This window comes from Gigantopelta aegis, chromosome 8, assembly GCF_016097555.1.
Source record: "Gigantopelta aegis isolate Gae_Host chromosome 8, Gae_host_genome, whole genome shotgun sequence".
Classification (NCBI taxonomy): domain Eukaryota; kingdom Metazoa; phylum Mollusca; class Gastropoda; order Neomphalida; family Peltospiridae; genus Gigantopelta; species Gigantopelta aegis.
Window position 1 is genome coordinate 17697746 of NC_054706.1, and position 6000 is coordinate 17703745.

The following is a 6000-nucleotide window of genomic DNA, read 5'->3' on the forward strand; positions in this document are numbered from 1 at the left end:
TATACAGGGCAATAAAGGTTTTCGTTTTAGATGGCAAACATTACAATCTTGGGGGTGAGGGGTAGATGGCAGCACCAGTATTCCTTTTTGTGGAGGTGATTGGGCATCTACAAGAACATTAAATAAACTAAAAACAGCAGTTTGAATAATGATAACGTTTATTTTGTTTAACGACACTACTGGAGCATATTCATTAATTAATCATTGGCTATTGGATGTCAAACATTTGATAATTTTGAATCGTAGTCATCAGAGGAAACCCGCTACATTTTCCCTAATGTAGCAAGGGATCTTATATATGCACTTTCCCACAGACAGGAAATCACATACCACGGTCTTTGTCCAGTTGAGGTGCACTGGTTGGAACGAGAAAAACGCAATCAGCAGAATGGATCCACCGAGGTGGTTTGATCCTGCGTCGCAATCACCGTAAGCGAGCACTCAACCGACTAAGCTAAATCCAGCCCCTTTCAATAATGAAAACTTACAACTGTTTTATTTAAAGTTTGGTTCGTGGAGAGTGGGGAGTGGAGAGTGGGGAGTGGGGGTGGGGTTTTAACACTTATTCCTCTGACCCTGTATAAACTACAATACTTGTTTAGGTTGAGCGATCCTAACCTAAAGTATCACGCGAAACCGCCATTATTTTAGTTGGAAAGTTTATCTGGATGGAATTACCAAACAAACTAGGTGTAATTGGTTTCCTGGTCGAAGAAGACAGATGACGTGTCAGGAATCTATTACATGCGGAAGAATCAAAAGTTCACATAGGTGAATCTGTAAACATTTTGATATAGGTCATCTTAAAGGGACGGACCCTAGTTTTTGACACTATGGCACATTTATCACTATTGGAGACAATTTTGGGTTTAATTAATTACTTACATTTTATCATTTAGATTATCTATTTCCACACGGGCGAAGTGTTTTGGTCATAATAGTGTTTTTAATAGCATGAAATGTATTTTTCTTATTTTTAAAAACGCACGTACCTCTGAGATATAACGGTTATGGAGACGAGCTTTAGTCTACTCTGTAAGGGTATTTTCCCGTTTCAATGTTGCTGACTCTTTTCTTTTTCACTGTATTGTAACGTTATCCAAATGTGTTACAGGTTTGTAGATTAACCAACTTTTGTGTCCATTTTTATGGGATGGAACTTGGGTCTGCGACTTTAAACACGGGCGGGACGTAGTCCAATGGTAGAGCGCTCGCTCGATGCGCGGTCGGTGTGAGATCGATCCCCGTCGGTGGCCCCATTCTGCTATTTCTTGTTCCTCTCAATATCTGTATGGTCCTTAACCATATGTCTGACGCCATATAATCGTAAATAAAATGTGTTGAATGCGTCGTTGAATAAAACATTTCTTTCTTTCTATCTTTAAACACATCACTTGAAAAACGTTAAGGCTGTAAAATTGTTAAAACAGTTCATCTCGTATGTTTGATGTTTATAGGATATTAAACGAGCTTCCATTTCGTATCATGTTTATATCACGAGTGAAATAATGTTCAATTGTCACGAGCTTTAGCTTTAGCGAGTGACAATGAACATTATTTCACGAGGAACATAAACATGATACGAAATGGAAGCGAGATTAATATCCTATTTACTACTCATAATTGATATAACTCAACTCGTGTGATTGATGTTCCTGTAAGTTTGTAGTACGCCAATCAATGACGTCACGAAGTGTTACGTTCTACTTGGCGTTACGACAAGTGCAACGTAACACTTTGATATGTACCAAGATAGTTTTAACCGTACGGTTAATAAATATAGGATTCGTCACGAGTATTTTTTAATATGGAAAATATCAACCGAGTCTATGTTAATCGCCAATTAACTAGACGAGGTTGATATTTTCCATATTATAAAACATGAGTAGCGAATTCTATTTATTCTATAACACTTCTAAAATAGTATTTTAATAAAACATTTAGTAAATCAGAATACTAAAGTCGCCGCCATCGGTAATATGACGTCATCACGATTAGTACAAATTAGTTTTAACTACATCTTTGAAAACGATACGCTTAGGTATACAGGTCTTGTTGGCTTGTAAACAAATTACCCATCTACAACAACACATTACCTATAGACCTTGCACATATGCATACCATTATTAATACACTAAATTATCACATGGGTTTATGACATGGATATCATGGGTAAGTTATAGCATAAACTAGCCTATATCTTAAACACGTTACTTGAAAAACTGTTAAGACTGTAAACTTGTTAAAACCGTTCATCTCGTGTGTTTGTTTTAATTGTATATATGCATCTTATAAATACAATCTCCAAAATGTAAAGTTAAATCTGTAAATATTTTGAAATACGTCATCTTAAACACGTTACTTGAAAAAAACCCGTTAAGGCTGTAATCTTGTTAAAACCGTTCATCTCGTGTTTGATTTAATTTTATATGCATCTTATAAATACAATCTCCATAACATATAGTTAAATTTGTGAACATTTTTAAATAGGTCATCTTAAACACGTTAACTTATAAAAACCGGTAAGGCTAATTTTAAACGTGTTAAAACAGTTCATCTAATATGCTTGATTTAACTGCATACATGCATCTTATAAATACAATCTCCATAATGTAAAGTCAGATCTGTAAAAAATTTGAAATAGGTCCTTGAAAAAACCGTTAAGCCTATAAACTTATTAAAACAGTTAATCTCGTATGTCACTCTATATGCATCTTATTCATACCCCATAATGTAGAGTTAAATCGGTAAATATTTTAAAACGGTTCGCCTCGTTTAACTAATTACAACAGGTCAGTGAGCGCCCACACTTTCCGACAACAAGATGTCATGGCCAAGTCTTCATTTCCGGTTTTCACTTCTCGTCGGACTCGGAGTAGAATACTTTCCCCTAATACCAGGTTGAACACTTTGGGAAGTTATGCGCACGGCAGCACCTGACTCATTTGCGGCAAGCCATTGTCATCGTTGACATTTCCAGACGTGGACAATGCCGACCACTACAAACATTTAAATGGTAGCTAATTGGTTTCATGTCTTAACGACCTGCTAAACCCGGCCACCGGTTCATGACACCCTTGGCTAAATTGAAGAGCTTTGTTTTAGCGCCTACGGACATTGGAATTGGAAACGAATGGAATTGACTACGTCCCCCCCCCCCCCCCCCTCTCATACTTTATTTAACAACCCCGACCATACACCAATAGTGTCTTCAAGGTTGTATCTAACTGAAATAATTTGGAGAGGGGTGGGGGAGGAGAGGGACGGGCTGTACATCTAAATATGTGTGCATGTATGTGTGTGTATATGTGTGCGACTTTAGGGCTGTAGATGCTCTGTCTGTCTGTCTCTCTCTCGTTCTCTCCGTCTCCCTCTCCCCCCTTTCTCTCCGTCTCTCTCTCTCTCTCCCCCTCCCCCCCCCCCTCTCTCTCCCACTTTCACTCTGTATGTCTATCTCTCTCTCTGTGTGTGTGTGACTCTCTCTCTTTATCGGTTTCGCCATATAATCGTAAATAAAATGTTGAGTGCATTGTTAAATAACCTATTTCCTTTGCTGGTTTCTTTCACTTTCTCTGCCCTCTGTCTCTGCCTGTCTGTCTCTCTCTCAACCCCCTCTCTCTCTGTCTGTTTCTCTGTCTACCTCTCTCTACTTCCCCCTTTCTCTCTGTATGTGTCTCTCTCTCCGTCTTTATCTATCTATTTTTATCTCCATAACTCTGTCTTTTTGTCTGTTTGTCTATTATTAATGACACTTGAAACATTTTAATACTATGGTGCGTTTGTTAAAACTTTAAAAATAATACTCCTGAAATATCATTAAAATTCTTATCTTTGTTTCATTTTCTAAGCCGTTGACATTTTTATCCTACTCTGCACAGAGAGAAAGTAAGTAACATAAGCATCTGTCCCGTTCATTGTTTCGTTCTATTCACTGAAATGACGCAGGGATGGAGTTTGATGACGCATGCGTCATCTCTCGTGGTCGGCAAATCCGAATTCCTAAAACTGCCAAAGCTTTAATAGATTTCTATAGAAAACGAAAAACCGCTGATCAGTTTCCATACTCTTAACAGTAAAGTATATTAACATTTCTTTATTCAGAGTTGGTGTCACAAAGAAGTAAACAATTCATTCGTTAAAACCCCGGGGTCAGTGTACATAGGCTATTGAAAGCATATAAAAGAAATGTTTTATTTAACGGCGTAATCAACACATTTTATTTACGGTTATAAGGCAACAGACATATGGTTAAGGACCACACCGATATTGAAAGAGGAAACCCGCTGTCGCCACTTCATGGGCTACTGTTTTCGATTAGCAGCAAGGGATCTTTTATATGCACCATCCCTCAGACAGGGTAGTACATATCACGGCCTTTGATAGAAATAGCCCAATGGGCCCACCGACGGGGATCGATCCCATACCGACCGCGCATCGAGGGAGCGCTTTACCACTGGGCTACGTCACACACCGAAAGTATATGAAAGAAAGAAATGTTTTATTTAACAACGCACTCAACACATTTTATTTACGGTTATATGGCGTCAGACATATGGTTAAGGACCACACAGATTTTGAGAGGGAACCCGCTGTCGCCACTACATGGGCTACTCTTTCCGATTAGCAGCAAGGGATCTTTTATTTGCGCTTCCCACAGGCAGGATAGCACAAACCATGGCTTTTGTTGAACCAGTTATGGATCACTGGTCGGTGCAAGTGGTTTACACCTACCCATTGAGACTTGCGGAGCACTCACTCGGGGTTTAGAGTCGGTATCTGGATTAAAAATCCCATGCCTCGACTGGGATCCGAACCCAGTACCTACCAGCCTGTAGACCGATGACCTAACCACGACGCCACCGAGGCCGGTCCGAAAGTATATGAATGAAACACGTTGTATTTCGCAGTAGATATGTGTAATTTAGACGTAGAGACGTTAATATTTGGTGCACTTCAGGTTAAAGCACGCTGTTATGGGCTCGCCACTTTTAAAATAAAAATAATAAAGCCAGTTCTCCACAACTTCTGTATCGAAGGCCATGGTATGTACTATCCTGTCTGCGGGATGCTGCATATAAAATATCCCACGCTGCTAATCGGAAAGTTTAGCCCATTTCAAGGCTGTAGCTAGACCGTGTTCTTTCTCATTATCTGTGTGGTCCTTAAAGGGACAGACCCTAGTTTCAACCCGTGAAAATTAACACTAAGTTTAGTTAATCTACAAACCTGTAAAACATTTGGATAAAGTATACAATTAAGTGAAACATGAGTCTGTGACTTTGAAATGGTGAAATACCCTCTAAAAATAGACTGCATAGCTGTTACATCTCAGAAGCACGTGCGATTTTAAAAATATGATAAATGCATTTTGTGATATTAAAAACACCAGGATGACCAAAAACACTTCGAATGTACGGAAATGCATAATCTAAACAATAAAATTTAAGTAAAGTATGACTTCAGTTATCAAAAACCATATGTCCGACGCCATATAACCGTAAATAAAATGTGTCGAGTGCATCGTTAAATAAAATATTTCTTACTTCTGTAACATTCTAATTATTAGAAAATAATATAAACCATAAATTAATTACTTTTTTTAAAGTAATAATAATAACAAAAATCACCCCACCAGAGAAGGGGGGGGGGGGGGGGGGGGGGAGGGAGAGAGACAGAAAATATGTCTGAACAAATAAAAATGAATAGCAACGATTTCTACTTTCCTGAATTACCGCGAGCTATAGTTTAATAATTGGTTGACTTCAAGTAAATTGGATGCAAAATGTTTTTCTCTGAAGCGCAAATCACTACGGCGCCATGTAATAAGAAATAAAATTAATCAAGAAAAAATTGAATGAAGGTTGATATTTATTAATGTCGAATTGTAAAGAAAAGTGGAGGCACTTCTCCACTTAATACTGCCTACAAAATATCAAGATAATTAATATAATTATGACACATTTGATATTAAACGTATTAAAACTACGAGTGGAATTACAG